General features: G+C 37.2%; 1 long non-coding RNA gene across 1 annotated transcript in view; it reads left to right on the top strand.

The window, feature by feature from the left end:
- The window catches only part of LOC135966116 (uncharacterized), a 69,214-nt gene extending 52,713 nt beyond the window's left edge, over positions 1 to 16,501 (top strand). The window contains exon 7 of the long non-coding RNA XR_010579220.2: positions 15,127 to 16,501. This is a non-coding gene — a long non-coding RNA (uncharacterized lncRNA). The remainder of the gene's footprint in view (positions 1 to 15,126) is intronic.
- The last annotated feature ends 3,326 nt before the right edge of the window (positions 16,502 to 19,827 follow it).

The following is a 19,827-nucleotide window of genomic DNA, read 5'->3' as shown; positions in this document are numbered from 1 at the left end:
AATCCAAATACAGGAATTTGCAAAAAGAAAAAAAAAGAAAGAGGGAGAGAATCTTAACCTATTACTCTAAAACCACTTGCATATTTTTAACTTTGTGAATCACCACATACATACAGTTTTTAAATAGCTGGAATCGTTTTGCATTTGTGACGTTCATTTAGTATTATGTAATTACTGTTCTTTTAGATTTCTACATAGTTTGTAAAGTATTATTTTTATTGGCTACTTAATATTCTTTTACTGTTTAATAAGTTTTTCTCCTTTAGTTACAATAAATATCATCATACATACAGCTTTTTGATTCTTTTATTTCCTTAGGATATGTCCCGCCATGGTTTTTCAGTCCCAAATAGTATGGATAGCTTTATAGTTTTACCTGTTTGATCATTATGTGAATTTTTGTTTCCCTTCAAATATGCAATTTGTTTGAATGTTAATTTTAATGAATGTTTAAGTTTCTAAGATCTTAGTTTTTTAGTACAATTTAGCATTTATAAGTTGATATTTCTTACTATCAATTTCTTTAATTTCCATTTCTTTGATAAGTATTGAGAACTAAAATATTTTCGTTTGCTTGTTTCATATTTGTATTTTCTCTTGGATGAACTGCCTGTTCATGCCTGTTCATTCCTATTCTTTGCCAACTTATTTATGGAGATGTGGACTTCTATAAACTTTAATGAGCCTTTGCAAATTATAATATGAACACTTTACATGCAAATATATTGTCCCTGTACATTGCTGTTTTATTGTACTTTTGTTCTTTATCATTGTATATGCTCATGTGAATCTTTATATTTTCCAAACAATCTGTTTTGTTGTTTGTGATCCCAACAAATATTTTGTATGGAACAAAATTTTGTACTGAGCTGCAGTTCAAACGCAAAACAGTAGATCGACTTATCCTGAAGCTGAAGATGGAGGAATTAATAAAAGGCAATGGACAGCAATGAGGAAAGAATTAGATGGAGTACACCCCATGCTTGACATCTTTGATTCCCTGATATACCTGTCCCTCTCTGTCTCACTATAGAACTCAGCACTCACTAGTCCATTGAATAAATGCAGGAGGATCTCATTTATAGCTTTCAGGGTTCTAGACCAGAACGGCAAGGACTCCTTTCTCCAGCCATCATTTCACTAACATAGTTTGTACAAAATAAATCAACCATATTGCACTAAAAATTTATTTTTTTGTTTGTAGCAAACCTCAGATGAACTAATCAAAGATCTGTATGCTCTTTATTGCCTTAAATAAAGTCTGTTATCAACTTGTGTGAAAAGTGCATTAAATTTACCACATTCTCTCACCATTAGAGCTTTAAAGGTGACTTGAGAAAACACCCACGTCTAAAAAGGTGAGATTAGGCATCTTACCTTTGTCTTTTGCTCTGAGTTGTTTTAGTGTTGAATTTTCCACCAGGAAATACAAGAAATAAATTTCCCCCTTTTGAAAATGGCATATATAGGTTTTTTTTTGAAGTAATGTTATGCATGATTAAGACAGCAAAAGGAATTTTAAAATTTCCGTACCAGGAGATCTTTAAAAGCAAGACAGCTACACACAAGTCTGTCAATGTGTAGATGCAACTTTTCTTTTAAAACATAGAACTTATTTAAAAGTTTTCTAAAACTATTATTTGGTGACTTAGTGTCCATATAAACATTATGGCCCTGTATTCATTTTTTCCTGATTTTGGAAATTTTCTAAAGAGCATTCATTCTTTTGTTCCCTTGTTAAAATGCTTAAATTTTGATCCATGGAGTAGTATAAATGGGAAAAAGAAAGTTAAGGTTTTATAAAACCCTATTCAGATATCTATCTATAGATATCTATTATACAGATAATATAATAACTACATCATAAAGCTAGATATGTATCTATCTATCTACCTAGTATATATGATACATATCTAGTAATATGTATAGTGTTTTATCCTAGGAACTTCAAGGACACAAATAGATATCTCCTGCTCGCAAGGAAAGAAAAAGATAAATGACAATTATATCTTTTATATATAAATGGTATACACACTTCATACTAAATTAATGGTGAAGGCAAGAGCAGTACTGGTCAGTAGGTAGCCCACAAGTTGGAGCCAGTCTCCAAACTGCTGTAGTCTGAGATGGCATAAATACACCATTAAGAATAGGCATTTAGAAATGTTTACATAATTGTGACAGAGTGATTTTATGCTTGTTGAGCGAATAATTAAACATGCAACCTTGTATTTTGCATGGCTTTATTTTTTAAAATTTCTTTATTTTAGTATAAAATTTCTTTTATTTAGTAGTAGTTCTTTATTTTATTTTTATTATAACTTGCAAAAATGTAACTTTGTGAGTGGTTATTTAAAGAAAATAAGTCTGGCCCTTCACCCTGAGTAGCACTGAGACAGGGATATGGAGAATATATAGTATGTATATGTGTGTATATATGTGTGTGTACTTGTACACATATACGGCTAAGCATCCTCTCAATAGAAGAATAGAGAAATATCCCATGGAAGAGCACACATATGGATTCCCCTTGTCTTCAGTTATTGTCAGAAAAGGAAGAGCTCTTCCTTGGAAAAGCCCTTACCTCTTCTGCCTGTCTCAGAGGAAAGTTTCTTCTGTCTTCACGTCTTTAGACACTGTTATCTCCAGTGTTTTTGAGAATCACCATTCAATCTTGAGGGTTTAGTACCAAAGAATGAAACTCACAATTCCTGCTAAAATACAAATATCTTACAAAAACCTTAAGAAAAATAAAGCTGAAAAATGCACAAAATTTAAAAGATACACTGTCAAAGTCTATGATATTATTTTCAGACTTACTTGGATAGAGAAATTACTCAAAAGGCTAATTTCTGTTTTCATATTTGCATGGCAAACTTCCTATAAAGCAAAAAAAAAAAAAAAAAACCGCTAAAGGACTGAACCCTTATGGAATAAAAAAACTATGTATTATAAATGTATTTTATTATATTACATATACTGTCTAAATGTATAATGTAAATGTTATTATCAAAATATAAACAATTATATAATTTTATAGACTGTTAATAGTGATTTGAGCATAGATTTATAAAATTTCAGTGTTGAAAGACGTATTTAAGGTTTTGCCAGGCATTTTACAGAATACATTACATAGATATATTGTAAATGATAATATAGAAGAAAAAAGATTTATGTGCTCAAATAAATTTGGATAGCTTTGAGTTAAATATAGTTACTACTGCTGGATTTTTCAGAGACTTTGTTAATATTTCACAAACAAGAAGTTCCCGAATTTTCATTTTCACTGAGCCTCATAATATATATAGCCAGACCTGCTAGGAAGATTTAACTGTGAAAGTAACATTTGCACAAAAACCTAAAGAACATAACGGGGAAACTGTGTATGGGCAAAGAATATTTTAGGTAGAAGAAAAAACAAGTGCAAAGTCCTTAAAGTGGAAGCAGCCCAATGTCTTCTAGGAACAGCAAAGTGGACTAAAGAAAAATGAGCAAGGAGGAAGATGACAGCTAAGGTCACAGCCGTATGAGGTTGGGGAAGAGGAGATTGGGAATAGCGCAGGGCCCTGGAGGCTATTGTAAAGACTTTTAGCTTTTCTCTAAGATGCAAACTTGTAAGAGGAAAGTTTGAAGAGAAGAGACATGATCTGACTTACCTTTGAACAGGCCCCCTTTTACTGTATGTTTGAGAACATATTTCAGCAGGGATATGAGGGTGGGAGATGGGCAGGGACATTAAAGCCAAAGCCAGGAGAGACCACTTAGGAGATCACTGTAATAATCCAAGCAAGAGAGGATGGAGGCTTGAACCAGGGATATAGCAGTGGAATTGGTGAGATACTGTCTACTTCTGAATTGATTCTGAAAGGAGCACAACCTGTGCTGAAAGTTTGGCTGCGGGGTGTGAGAGAGGGTGAAGATGACTGCAGAATTTTTGTCTTGCTACAGTGGGAAGAATAGACTTGCCATTAAGTGTGGTAGGGAAACGTGTAGGAGGAGTGAGTTTAGAGAAATGATCATGGGCCGGGCGCGGTGGCTCAAGCCTGTAATCCCAGCACTTTGGGAGGCCGAGGCGGGCGGATCACAAGGTCAGGAGATCGAGACCACAGTGAAACCCCGTCTCTACTAAAAATACAAAAAATTAGCCGGGCGCGGTGGCGGGCGCCTGTAGTCCCAGCTACTCAGGAGGCTGAGGCAGGAGAATGGCGGGAACCCGGGAGGCGGAGCTTGCAGTGAGCCGAGATCGCGCCACTGCACTCCAGCCTGGGCAACAGCGTGAGACTCCATCTCAAAAAAAAAAAAAAAAAGAAATGATCATGGTTTAATTTTGGACACATTAAGTGTGAAAATACAGAACAAACACAAGGAAAGAGGCATCCAAAGCCCAGAGGAGATGTTGTGGCTGAAACACATGATTTTGAAAGTAGTCCATTTAATAAGATGGTATTTAAATCATGGATTGGGTGAGATTCCCAAAGGAGGGAAAATTGGTAGAGAAGAGGCATGACACAAGTCTGAGCCTTGGGATATTCTGAAGCAAGGTAACCAGGCAGATGAGAAATTTCTTGCAAAAGAAGCCAAGAATATGCAGGAATACCAAGGATTTGCATCTTTTCAACAAATTATCACCCTCGCTTGATACCCATAATACTGTTTTCATATTGTAAGATTTGTAAAGCTTTCATAGCATAATACAGGTATTTAGAACAATCTTGGCTCACAGCAAGTATTCAATACAGTATAGATATTTATTATTAATACTTAAGGATTACTGCCTTCATTTCACCAATGAGAAAACAGGTTTAGTAACAGAAGTTCCCTTAGCTAATAACTGACAGAACCAGAGTCACACCCAAGTCCTTTTGTCTCCAACAATCCGTGCTTTTCCCCAGTACTTATCCTATATGACTTTTGCTTTCAAATATTTTTACCTAAACCAATTACATAATAAAATTTAAAATTCATAATCTCCAAGCACTTATTGAGCACTTTAATATCCAAGAAACAGATTGAAATGGAAAGAGTTACTGCTATCATTTACTGAGTACTTAATGCACGGCAAACCTTGTATTATTTAATATTCACAATAGCCCTGTGAAATATAATAGAGTATATTATAACCCCCTTTTTACAAATCAAGAACAAGAGTTTTGGAGTAATTAAATAAGTGTATCTAGAGACATGTGCTTGAGTGCAAAAGAGGATGATCATTAGAGTGACATGTGTGGCCCTTTCCAGGTATATGGTTTCAAGTTTGGATCTTGGTGCTCCTCAGTTTTGGTATTTAGCATTTACCAATTCACCTGGAGATAAGAGCTGTTGGCCAAAACTTGTTAAGAAAGGCACACCTGCAGAGAGGGAGCTTACATCTCATCGAGAATTCTCCCTGGCGTTTTTCTCCTCCTTCTTTCCTCCTGTCCTCCCTTTCTTCCTTCTTTCTTCTCTTGCAGAGAGATGTCCTGAATTCAGATTCAAGGCAGTTTGTGCAGGCTTAGAGAGAACTACAAGGTGACTCACCTCAGGGTTTGTATAATACAAACACAAATGACTCCACCAGAAGTAGCAGTGGAGTTTCAGGTGTTCCTTTGTTTAGTCAACTTCGGATGTAAAATTGTGCGATTTGCCTTTGTCCCTACAGACCCCTGTTATAACCTCCACTGCATTATATTGCAACTTATCTATTCATATGAACATCTGTACTACACTGTATGCATCTTAAGGGTTGGGACTAGATCTTCAACAATTGAAATCATACAGAATGTTTATTTTTGGAAAAAAAAAAAAAAAAAAAGGATGATGAATCCAGTAAACAGATAATACAGGTTAAGAGAATGGGGTTTGAAGATGACAGGATGCCAAGCATTCAAACTTGGTTCTGTGGCTTATCAGCTTTATGACCACAGACAAAGTATTTAACCTCCCTGCCCCTCAGTTTACACATCTGTAAAAGAGAGATAATAGAGCCTCTTTCTTGGCGTTTTTGTTTTGTTTTGTTTTGTTTTTGTTTTTGTTTTGAGAGGATTAAACATGTAGCACTTGGTATATGTAGTAAATGATGATGTTCTCTCTTTCTGAAACACTGTTCCCCCAGAGAGCTGCAAGAAAATTCCCTTATCTCCTTCAACAATCTGCCTGGATGTGATCTTTTCAATGAGCCATACCCCAACCACCCTATTTAAAATTGCAATGCCCTCCACCCCAACTTGCCCTCCCAATTCTCATTACCCTATTCTGATTTACTTTTTTTTACAGCACTTATCATCATCTAACACACTACATAATCCATTTATTCATTCTGTGATACTGAGATATAAATTTGATATTTGAGACTTACAGAAATTTCAGTTTAAAACAGTTTATGTCTGATTACCTGTTTAAGGACTTACTAAAGCGTGACATTAGCATGCAATGACTGAGGCTGATTTCATCTGAAATAAGTTCTTCAACACTAAACCTTCTAAGTATTTGTTCCTGTAAAGCAAAAAGACTATTTCCCAAGAGCTTTGTGTTCAGGTTTATTTGCAAACGTTAGTCCCAAAAATTCCAGCTAGCCTGCCACCTTGTGTCATGGTTGCCTAGCTCCTATGATATCTGAAAATAATAACCATAAACTCTGGGAAAAAATATAAAAAACAATACCTGAAGGCACTGAAAAGCCACCCAAATCAGGCAAATTTTGGTGGGGGATTGACAGTTGAAAAAAGAAAATGGCATTTGGTGAGTGCTTGCTTTGAAGGCAAGTCCTAGTGTTACTGGCTTGAAGAACTAGGAAACAGATTTCTGAGCAATTACAGCAACTGGAAGGTGAAAGGGGATTCCAAGTATGAGGAGAGCAGAGAATGGAGCCCTGAATTCTGCATATAAACTCTGACAAAATTCCTAGCTTACCTCTAAAATATGCATGTGGGAGGCAAACTCTAAAAAGCACATCCAAGGCTAAAATTTCAGCTGCTGCTCACTGCAGGGCAACAAAAGTTCGCAATTTGAGCTCAGTTCAGTTAACTGCTTAATAAACCAAACAGAAATCAATATTCTTCAGAGAAATATAACACCATCCAGAGCCTAGACAATGTATCATTAACAATTTCCCTCCAGAATCTAGTTAAAAATTATTTGGCATTTAGAATATAGGGAAATTTTGACCCGTAGTGAAGAGAAAACCAGTGGATATTGACTCTGAGATTACTCAGATTTTGTAATTATTATACAAAAATTTTAAAACAGCTATTATACTCACAAACAACTAAAAGTCAAAATCTCAGCAAAGAAACCAAAACTCTCAAATTCAAATGGAAATTTTATAACCTAAAAATATAATATATGCAGTAAAAAGTCACTGCATGGGTTTAACTCAGATTAAAGATGAAAAAAAAAAAAGAATCAATTAACTTACAGATAAATCACTGGAAATGTTCCAAAATGAAGAACTGAGATAAAAAGGTTTTGAAAATGTACAAAACCTCAGAGAACTGTGAGGCAATTTCAAAAGGTTTAACATACATGTAATTGAAGTCCCAGAGGAAAAGAAGGATGGAACAGGACATAAAATATTTTAGATATATAGTGGTTGAAATTTTTCCAACTTTGGGGAAAGGCACAAGTTTACAGTCATGAAACTCAGCAAACACTAAGCAGGATAAATGAAAAGAAAATTATATCTAAAGTCATTATTGTCATACTGATGAAAACCAAAACTTAAAAGAATATCTTGAAGGAAACCAGATGATAATGACACATTTCAAACAGAAGAACATTGTGTAATTTGAATTCAAACGGCATTGACTTCTCACCAGAAATAATGAAGACCGGGAGATAGCAGAACACCTTTAAAGCACTAGCGAAGAAATCAATCCAAAATTTCATATCTACCAAAAATATTCTTCAAGAGTTAGGGCAAAATACAGGCATTTTCAGACAAAAGAAAACTAAGAGAGTTTACAAGAGGCACACCTGTACAACAGAAATGCTAAGGAAAATTCTTCAGGCTAAAGGGAAATGTACCTTTGGGAAATAATTAAGGAGACTGAAAACAGTAAATTTAGGGGTAAATATAAAAAACTTGTTTTTACTTTTAAATTATTTAAAAATAACATAGGACTAATCCCCAAACTGTAACATTGTCATTAGAGTTGGTAGCATATGTACTGTATTATAGTACCACAACTACCATAAAACGTGACAGGAAGAATAAATGTGTCTTTATGGTTGCATACATTTTGCATAAAGGCACAACATTAACTCATAGTAGACTGTAAAAAGTTAAGGATGTATATTGTAATTCACAATATAATATACATTATTTTTTTGTTGTTCAATATATATTTTTTGAACAACAAAAAATAATGCAAAGAGTTTAAAGCCAATGAATGAATTAAAATGGGATTCCAAAAACTACAATTAATTCAACGAAGTCAGGATAGAAGGAACAGATATGAAAAACAGAGGGACAAAAGAGAAAAAAAAAACAGTAAGAGGGTAGAACTAAATCTAACTATATCAATAATAATTTAAATATTAATGAACTAAACACTTCAATTAAAAGGCAAAAACAGTAAAAATAAATTTTAAAAGTAAGACTCAACTACTGAATTTTAGATATAAAAATGTAAATATGTTTAAAATAAAAAGATGGAAATAAGTACACTATGCCAACAATAAGCATCAGAAGACAGAAAGGGCTGTATCAAACACCCCAACTAGAATCCTTTACACACTTAAGAACTGTCTTGGAATAGCAATCTTGGTTTCCGAACAAACATGTCTTTGGTGTATTAGTCGAGCTTCTCCAGAGAAAGATTTAATAAGATGATTTTATGTAGAAAGAAAGCAGTTCATTGCCAGGAACTGACTCACATAATTATGGAGGCTGGCAAGTCCAAATCTGCAGTGTGAACCAGCAGGCTAGAAACCCGGGAGAGCCGATGGTGCAGTTCCAGTCCAAAGGCTGGCAGGTAGAGACCCAGGAGAGCCAATGGCATAAGAGAAGTCTGAAGGCAGTCTACTGCAAAATTATCTCTCACTCTTGGAGGCTAGTCTTATTGTTCTAGTCAAGGCTTCAACTAACTGGAAGAGACCCACCCATATTATGGAGGACAATCAACTTCCTCAAAGTTCACTGATTTCAGTGGTAATCTCACCCAAAAACATCCTCCAAGTTGACACATGAGATCAACCTTCAAATCTAGTAACCTATATCTTCACTGTTTTGTTGAAGAGTCTGGTTGTTACCAGGTCACAATATTTGCCTTGCTCCAAAGTTTGATGTTAGTGTTAAGGAAAGGAATTCTGGAGCCAGGCACTCCTAAGTTTAAATTCTGATACTTCAGGAGTTTGAGCAAGTTTATTAAGTTCTTTGAGACACATTTGCTTCATCTGTATAATTCCAATTGAAATGTTCTTGAGATATGAGCTGCTAAAAAGATTAAAATATCTAATACACCTACCACCACAATGTGTGTCACATGAAAGACACTGAACAAGTGTTACGTCTTTTCCCTCCTTATTTCCCATTTTCTATAATTTTAATATGCCAAGAATATTATCTTTAAATGCTTGTCCTTTATCTTATTCAAGGATTATTTAGTTGTAAGCTAATAAAAACTTGTTGAAATTAGCTCAACTGAAAAAAAAGTGTGGGAAGTGAGGAGTATTATAGTGTTATACGAGGCACCCTCACACATTCCTTTAGAAAGGAAATTAGGGCCAGGCACAGTGGCTCACGCCTATAATCCTAGCACTTTGGGAGGCCAAGACAGGCAGATCATCCAAGGTCAGGAGTTCGAGACCAGCCTGACCAATGTGGAGAAACCCTGTCTCTACTAAAAATACAAAATTAGCCGGGCGTGGTGTCGCATGCCTATAATCCTAATTATTTGGAAGGCTGAGGCAGGAGAATTGCTTGAACCTGGGAGGTGGAGGTTGCAGTGAGCCAAGATCGTGCCATTGCACTCTAGCCTGGGAAACATGAGCAAAACTCTGTCTCAAAAAAAAAAAAAGAAAAGAAAAGAAAAGAAAAACGAAATTAGGTTCAACTGAGACTTATCAGGAAAAAACTGGGAACTGGACTCAGCATTTGTGGATGTCTGCCGACCATTAATTTTCTATGGAGTACCTGCCTTTTGTTTCTTCTTCACTCATCACTTCTGCCCCTTCCTCAATTTGGTTTGCTTTTAGTTTTGCCTCTCCACAGGATTGGCCCTACGCTAGAGGCCATGATCTTAGCACTTTCAAGGGTGAAAATTTGGTTGGTTGTGGGCCAGCCAATAGATTTTCTAACATTGATTCAAGAATCTGTCCTGGTCCAAGCAGGGACATGACATAGTACAAACATGGTTGCTTAGTTTTATCTGCCAGTGAAGAAAAAGAGACTTCTGTAGTAGGACACACCTTAAAACGATGTTGACCATTGCCCCATGTCTTAGTTTGGGCTGCCATAACCAAATACCATAGACACAGTGACTTAACAAACATTTATTTCTCACAGTTCTGCAGGCTGAGAAGTCAAAGGTCCAAGTGCCGGCAGATGCACTGCCAGCAGAGTCCTCTTCCTGGTTTGCACAGAGCCATCTTCTTCTTATGTTTTCACTAGGCCTTTTCTTGGTATCTGCACAAGGTGGTGAGGTGGCTGGGAGAAGAAGGAGACAGAGAGAGAGATCTCCTGTCTCTTCCTCTTTTTATAAGGACATTAATTCCATCATACATGCCCCATCCTCATGACCTAATCCAATCCTAAGTAGTTCCTTAAGGCCCCATCTCCAAATGCCATCGCTTTCGGGGGTTAAAGTTTCATTGTATGAATTTTGGAGGGAAATGAACGTTCAGTCTTTTAAGATTTCATCTCCCTCACTTTCCACCCTACAAATACTGGTAATTTTCTTTACATTGAAAAGGGATAAGTAGTCTTTACTCCCCTTAAGAGGTTTTCTTCTCCTTATACACCTTCTAGAGAAGAAATTATTTTCTTCAGAGAACTGTTTTATTTCCTCAAGCTGCGATAACTTCAGTTTATTGACCTTTTTTTTAATAAGACATCTTTAAAAATGTGTAAGCTGATGTTCTCCCAAGAGACAGAGCCTGTATGTTTACTTTCTTACTTAATGCTGTACCATATAATTTAATTATGTCATCTTGTCATTGCTACATGTAATCTCAGGGGGCCTGAGAAATTAGCCTGTGGTAAATGTTTTGCATGCTAAGCATCCACTCCAATGCTGGCTATACCAAATAACCACTCCAAGATGTTTATGGCCACAGTGACAAAACCACATGGAGATTAGGGAAACTAGCTAGTATATTTTAGCAATTTCAGTAGCCATTCCAGATATTTAGAGCAAGAACAATATTCATTTCTCTGCAAAGGTTTGTCTTTGGGCTAAATTGTTCATGTCATAGTTTTATATCTTCCCTTTGCTTGATGAACACACCTATTTTCTCTTAAGCCACAGAGCACATTAGCTTGGCAGCTTAGCGATTTTTCAACTTTGGCCAAACATTTTTACTGGGAAGAAAAATTTCATGGGCAAAATTATTTATTCTAGAGTACTCAAGGCCAAAATTGAATCTGACAGTATGAGACCAAAGGTTAGGTGAAAAAGACCCACACACTATGCAAATACATTTTTACTGTTTCTGTATTACCTTCACAAAGCTTGACCTCCTCTGCCTTAAGTAATGGGCTTGGGTTTGAGATAGGTTAATTCAATTAGAGCTCCACTTTCTTTTCTGAAGACATCTGAGGAGCTCACTCAGAGTGACCAAACAGTGATGTGTTATTGACACTGCTATGTGGCAGCATAATCAGATTCATTCATCAATCTTTTCTTGGGCACTGAGCTAACGTAGAGACTGAGTTATCTCTGGCCCTCAGAACCAGATGGTAAGTTCCTGTGAAGTTGGGGAAAATTGCTTCCAGTCATTACTGGAAAGTTATCTCCACACCTGCCACAGCCTATGTAGCAGGTAGATAAATTTTAAAGAGAGAGAGAGAGAAAGAAAGAGAGAGCATGTGCCACATTCTCTCACCAACCCACAGTCCCAGAAAAACACTCCATAACTGGAATAAAATTCAGCGTGAGATGTTGAAGTTATTGCCACCTTTGCTTACAAGTCCCATTTGACCCCAAATCTCTCAAATACTAACTCTATATTTTAAATAAGAAAAGTTGGGTTACCTATCGCTTTCCATCCAGGTGCTTAAGTAAGTCTTTTCTTCTTGTCATTACGAAATGGTACGTTCAAAGACAGAGAAGAATAGAAAAACACTCATGTGTAAGTTTACCAGAGTATTATTAAAGAGGAGGAATTGCCTTGCATCAAAGGTTGAGATTAACAATGCTGTATAATGTTTCTAAAATAAATAATGAAAGGTCTGACCAGAGTTTTACTTCTTGCACTGATGGGATTTTTTACTTGTGTGTATATGTTAATGTATATACACATAGATGATATGTAAGTAATATATAGATTCTGTATATTCTAACTGCCTCTTGGGGATATTAGGAGACTGAGTCCTTCATTTTCTCAACTAATAACAGCATTTGATTGAAGGTATACAAAAATGGGGAAGATACGGCCTTGTTTCTAAAAGAATTTATTTTGAAAACATGATTAAGTCATATTTGATGTGGATAGTACCTTATATTATTTAAGGAAGTTGACATTGTGTTAATATGTTTCCATAGTTTGTACACCATTTTTCAACAAGAAATGCTAAACACAGGCTTTTTTTCAGAATTGTTGGAGGAGGTGGTTTGTAGAAAAGACGTATGTTGAGTTGGCATTTTTCATAGCTCTGGCTATAGCATCTTGTCATTTTTAACAAGAATGCCCCTCATCATTTTACTTTGGCTATATTAAATTAATAAGAAAAAGGTACTAGAAGCATGAGAGAACACTGGCTTTCAATTCAGTGAGACTTGCAGTTGATTCTAGTTTCACCCATGAATCATTGAGTGGCTTTGGGAAAATCACATAAACTCTTTGACCTTTATTGTCCTTGTCTGTTGAATAGGGATAACTATCTCTAATTCTGAAGGTTTTTCATAAGACTTATATATGATACCTTGTTTACAGATCACTGAGGGGGATAAGTGGTTCTACTGATTTCAAAAATATAGTGGTCACATTTGCTCCGTAAAAACCTGATCAATTTCACACGGCAAATTAATTGAAGACCTCAGACCATTGACACTTTTCCAAGACTAACTTTAAAGAATCACCTTTATGGAATTAAAAAAAAAAATAAAGCCCCAGGAGATTTTTGCCACATTGAATAAATAAGTTTAAAAAGTTGTCTATATAACATCCTTCTCAGTCTGTTAGGGAAAAACAAAATGTTAAATCTAACAAGGGGATGAGGACTCCAGGCTGCTACTTTTTTTTTTTTTTTCCTAAGAAGGATAGCTCTTAATCAGAGTGCATTCTCCATTCAAAATAATCTGTAAAGATTGGCATGAAAATGCAGATTCCTAATTGAACAAAGACAATTATTTCCAGATTGAAGTACAGTGGTGAATAGCTCTGTGCTCCAATTATCGTTATACTTTTATTTCAAATAGGAGGCTGAAATCACAGACGTGTTAGCCTTAATTGGAAGAAATGGCTGAAATTGTACTTTTAATACTGTACTGTACCATCATATATGTAGGTCATCTTTTTTCATGTATACATGATGGTGCCCTGTTTCACGTCCATTTGGGACAGCAAGCTGAAACGGCAGGAGGAACAGCCTTTCTCAAAAAAGGTAAAAGCACGCAAGACTTAATCAGAGCCATAAAACTGTAGAGCTTTTAAATAAAGGAACTGAAAAGCACATTACTTACGATAGCTATGTGTGTTAAATCATAGCCTAACATGAAATCCTAAGTCGAGATAATGTCAGTTCAGGAAATATTTTCCTTCATTTTGACTAGTCAGTCTTTCATAATACATCCACTTAAAAACTGTTTCAGAAGGTAGCTCAAACACAAATATATTATCCTAAAAGATCAGGGCAGAGTTAACAGATTAAGAAAAGATGATTAAAAGAAATGCATAAGGAATTCCAAGTGTACACAAAGTCTGTTCTTCGCAAGCAAACAACTGGCACTAAAAAAAGACCCTGCAGTAGGGTTGAGTTGGATAAATTGGCTTGTGAGGGATGAGGGCGTAAAAACACTGTTAGTCATGACTCATCCTCAGGTTCTTTTACTCCAGCTGAGGACATCAGACTCAAACACGTGAAGCCATGTCACCAACCCAGGAATCATTTGCATTTGTGTAGTAGTTTCTAATGGATCTCACACACTGAGTTTCATTTGATCCTCATCTCTGCAAGTTAGGAATAGAGGATACAATCATCTCTTTTTTACACATGGAGAAATTGAGGTCCAGATACTTGCTTCAGGTTACAGAGTGAATGAGTCAGAGCAGCTAGGATTGGGCAAAGCCTTTGGTTAATAATAACAAACCCAAAGCTATAAAATGTCACTGGAGAAATTGTCAATGACTTCAACACCTTAGTGTGAGGAACTCAACATGCCACTGCTTGTCGGGCCATGGAAACCATAACAAAAACGTCTGTGCTGTCTGTCCTCTTATATTGATTAGTTTTCACAATTAGGAAGTGATATGGTTTGGCTGTGTCCCCACCCAAATCTCATCTTAAATTGTAGTTCCCATAATTTCCACGTGTTGTGGGAGAGACCCAATGGGAGAAAATTGAATCATGGGGGCGGTTTCCCCCATACTGTTCTCATGGTAGTGAATAAGTCTCATGAGGTCTGATGGTTTTATAAGGGGAAATCCCTTTTGCTTGACTCTCATTTTCTCCCTTGTCTGCCACTATGTAAGATGTGTCTTTGCCTTCTGCTAGTAGTGTGAGGCTTCCCCAGCCACTGGAACTGTGAGTCTATTAAACCTTTTTCTTTATAAATTACCCAGTCCTAGGTATGACTTTATCAGCAGTGTGAGAACGGACTAATACAACATGGTATTTATTGTTATCTCTGTTTTACAGATATGGAAAACAGGGCTTACAAATGATAAATGACTTTTCCAAAGTCATACAACTAGTAAGTGCTGGAGTTACACCTCAAACCCGGGCTCACTGACTCCAAATGCTGTGCTTTTTCTCTCTTCTTTCACCAGGGGAAGTCCTGAGTTTTACCTACATGCTTCCTCCTGCTATTTACAGAATGTATTCATTCATCCAACAAAATTCACAGCTATGGACAAAACAAGCCCAAATCCCTACCCCCATGGAGCCTACATTCAGCAGGAGACACAGAAAATACACAAAATAAGTAAAAAGATACTGTATATTTCATGGTGGTAAGTGCTCTAGACAGAAATAAACCTAGAAAAGATTTGATAGGAACAGGGAAGTTGCAACTTTAAATCAGGTAGATTGTGGAGGCTTCACTGAAGTTGGCATTTGAGCAAAGACATGAAGGAGGTAAGGGAATAAATCTGCTATTATCTGCATATCAGGCAGAGGGAGTGGTAAGTAACCCTGAGCTGGGAGCTTTTCTTGCTTGTTTAAGGAATAACACAGCTGCTAATGGGGCTGGGGCTGGGTGGGCAAGGAATGAGGTAATAAGAACCTCCCATGGGTAATGGGAGGTCACACAGAACCAGGACATTACAAGAATTTTTCTGAGTGAAATGGAAGTTTGTGAAGGGTTTTGAGTAAAGGATATTATCATCTGACATATCAAAATGATAGCTCTGGAGGTCATGCTGAAAATAGACTGAACAATGGGTCCAGCACACAAGCAGAGACATTTAGGAGGCAAATAATAAAAATAACTAATAAAATAAATATAGGCCAAAGATTATATTGGCTTAGGCTAGGGAGGTAGTGAGAAATGGTCAGAAAGAGGAGAAATCAGGCTGGCTCTGCTCCTGTTTCTGCCTGTTTGCCTTGCAGGTTGCCAAGTACCTTGGAGATGTTGAGTGAGAAAAAGCCCTCCCACGAAAATGATCCTAGGAGTGGCATGCAGCCATGGGAGCGTGGTGCTGAGATCTCCCTGCAAAAGAGAACCTGCTGTGAGGAGTGTAGTTAGCTGACAGCCTCCAGCTGCTACACCTCCGAGATCCACTGTAGTAGTATTCTCACTGAGACTGCGGCCAACGAAGGCTCTGAAGCTGGGCCTCTCTACCTAATGTGGGGCTCCTCAAACAGGCAATCTTTGCTCTGGACTGAGCCTTACTCAGAGCTGCACTGCAGACTGAAGCTGTTTCAACCTTGTTTTGTTTTATCCCCTCTCTCCCTCACTTCACAAACATCACACTTGCATTGTGGTCAGAAGGTCTTCCCACCCATTTAGCTTTATTCTTCATATGTGCTTCCCCCTAGTAAATCTCTTGCACTTTGAATTCCATTTTGGTATCTGCTTCTCAAAGGGCAAAAACTGACACACTTGGCCTCTCTCATCAGCCTTAAACTTAGTAGTTCTGTTTTTCTCTCTGCTGAGGCTCTTGGGACCTCAACTGGCACACCCAATTGTTCCCTCTAGTCAACAGCAAAAAAAAAAAAAAAAAAAAGAAAAGAAAAAGATTATAATTAATAGTAACAATAATAATAAATGCAGCTATACAGGGGCTCTTACTATGTGACAAAAATTATTCTAAATATATCTCTTTAATCTTTATTGCACCCCACTGAGAAATGTGCCGTCTTTCACATGGGAAAACTGAGTCTTGTAAAGGTTAAAGAATTTTCCCAAACAACTTGTGTCTTGTGACTTCGTCTGTTTTTGCTGCTATAACAAAAATACCTGAGACTGGGTAATTTATAAAGAATGGAAATTTATTTCTCAAAGTTATGGAGATTGACACTCCAAGATCAAGGCATCGGTAGATTTGATTGCCTGGTAAGGACTGCTCTCTACTTTCAAGATGGTGCCTTGTTACTTCATCCTCCAGATGGGAGAAACACTGAGTCCTTACATGGAAGGCAGAAGGTAAAGCGAGTCGAAAGCTGCTGCATGAAGTCTTTTTTTATGCGTAAGGATCTTAATCCCATTCTCAAAGGAGGAGTCCCCACAGCCGAATCACCTCTTCAAGGCTCTACCTCATCATACTATCACATTGGCAACATCTGAATTTTGGAGGGGACACATTTAAACCACAGCAGCTGGTAAGTGAAGGAACTGTCATTGAACTTGGGCTATGTAGGTATAAAGGCTATACTCTTACTACAATATTAATCTCAGGCGAAGGTCCTCCCACTGCCTGGCCATTGGCTTCCCGCTGATTGGCTATTTGGTACTAGAGTCCAAATGCCACCATAAGATTTTGATCAAACTTGTCTTGATGCTGAGCAAGAAGCTAGGGTGCCTCCCTTGTAGTCAGACTTCCCACAACTTCCCAGCGCTGTGCAATTCCACTTGTCCAGAACAGAAATGTTTCTGTTTCTTGGCAAATATTGATCTTACTGCCTGGCTAGTGTCTTTGTTACCACAGTTCCTCACTAGTCTTTTATTAATTTTAAGTGATAATTATTTCATAACTCTCATGAGGTGAGGAAAAGAGCCCTGAATTGGGATCAGAAAACCTGAGTTTTTGTCCAAGCTTCAATACTATGACAGTTTAAAATGTTTTCAGCTGAGAATCACAAAACTCTATCCGAACTAGCTAAGGCAGAGAGAGAAGCATTTGTTGTCTAAACTAGGAACCCCAAATGGTGACTCTAATTGCAAACACAACTGTATCAAGGGATTCAAATAACAGCATTAGGACTCTGTCTCTCTCACTGCATCTATCAGCCCTATCTGCCGCTGTCTTGGCTTTTTTCTTGGTAGACTCATTTTATTTGACAGTAAAAATGTTCTCCCCCCACCCCCACCAAACTCCTACATTTTTCTTAATACTAGAAATCACATAAGTAGATTAACTTGCTTGGCATCCATATAAATCCCTAAGTGAGGATGTTGTTGGCCCTGTTTTGGACAAGTGCTTGACCATGAACTCGTTACTGGGTCCAGGATGATATATTTAGAAGGGCCAGCCTGGGTCAGGAGTGCACTTCTGCAGTAGGCAATGCGGGACCAAATGATTAAGCAACACATCAGTGGGAGACATTTATTCTTGCATTGAAAAGGAAAAAAGATGCTGGGCAAGTAGATGTAACAACTCTCCACAACAGCCCCTCAAATCTTCCAAAAATGAAGCACATTTATGCCCCTTCCCAAGGCAGCCGACCCAAAGCCTCATCTATTTACCGCATTTAGCTCAAAGTTCCAATCTTCTAGGTAGATGTGCAACCTTCTTCATCAAGTCCAGATGTGGCTTCTTGTAAACAAGTTAAACCAAAAGCAAGTTATTTGACCTTATGTAAGCTCCCCACCAACACACACACAAAACACTCAGTACAGGTTGAGCATCCATAATCCAAAAATCTAAAATCCAAAATGCTCCAAAATGTGAACTTTTTTGTGTACCTACATGATGCCATAAGCAGGAAATTCCACATCTGATTTTATGCGATGGGTCATAGTCAAAATGCAGTCAAAAATTTGGTTCATGGACAAAATTATTTTAAATATTGTATAAAATAACTTTCAGGCTGTGTATATAAGGTATATATAAAAAATAAATGAGCTTTGTATTTAGGGTTGGATCTATTCCCCAAGATACCTCATTATGTATATACTAATTTCCCCAAATCCAAAAGAATTCAAAACCTGAAACACTTCTGATCTTAAGCATTTTAAATAAAGGATATTCAACCTGTATAAAACGTGAAACAAGGGCAGACTACTAGCAATAAAAAGCCTCAATTCAAGATAGAGACGACTGGTAAACTAACTGCCTCTAGTCCTTAGCAATGATGAAACCCTTGACCTAGTAGTAGAGGAGGCTCCTTGATTTGACCCTAAATATATGTTCTAGGATCTACTTGCTTTTGGCCAGTTCTGCAAGCCAGCAACCAAAATCAAAATTCTTTCCTAGACATGGTCTTAAATTCTGCTTTATTATTTATTTTATCCCTCTGTACTTCTCTTTCCCTCTCAACTTAGTATTGGCTAACTGGAGGCCATCTCAAGCAGTAGATACGTCTAGGAAGACAGCAAACTTAATCTGAATTCCACCACAATTCTTGTTAATTGAGAAATTTCTGGGGGCCTTTGTTATTCAACATCTTCTCATTGATACTTTTCTGCACTTTGGGATCCAGAAATAAATAACTCTTCATCCCTATGTCCTCCATATTTCTGGACTGTCTCTCTTCTCTTTCTTTTCTTTGCAATGCTTGCCTGAGGAGCATCTCTTTCTTGGAGCTCTTGTAATATACCCAGAATCAACCAAAACACACTAACATTGAGCACTTACAAATTTTTGCCCAGAGCAATAGACTCCAAACGTACTTCTGCCTTCTAATTGCTGCAGGCAATCATTTCAGCAAGCATCTGAACATCTGATCTGGCCGCTCTGTTTCCTCGCCATCTGAACACCAAATGCTAAGCCATTGCCATATATTTTAGATTTTTATTACAACGGCACCCCACTTTGAGTATTAGTAGCGTAAGCTACGCTGCTATAATATATATGTGTGTGTGTATATATGTGTGTGTGTGTATATACACACACACACACACACACACACACACAATGTTCAAACACTGTGGTGGTTTATTTCTCATTTACATGTCAGTCTGAGGTAAACATGTCCCTTGTTCTTGGGTGGCACTTCTCCACATGGTGAACCAGGAGCCCAGGTTCGTCAGGTTCCTTTTGTCTTTTGGAGCTACCATCCCCTTGCTTTTGTCTTCATTCAGTCAGTAGAATGGTTAAAAGAGAGCACGGAAGGTCCTCATCACTTCTTAAAAGCTTCAGTTCAGAAAT

Source organism: Macaca fascicularis, chromosome 11, assembly GCF_037993035.2.
Source record: "Macaca fascicularis isolate 582-1 chromosome 11, T2T-MFA8v1.1".
Classification (NCBI taxonomy): Eukaryota; Metazoa; Chordata; class Mammalia; order Primates; family Cercopithecidae; genus Macaca; species Macaca fascicularis.
The sequence above is the reverse complement of the archived record's forward strand: the minus strand, read 5'-3'. Positions and strand labels throughout refer to the sequence as shown.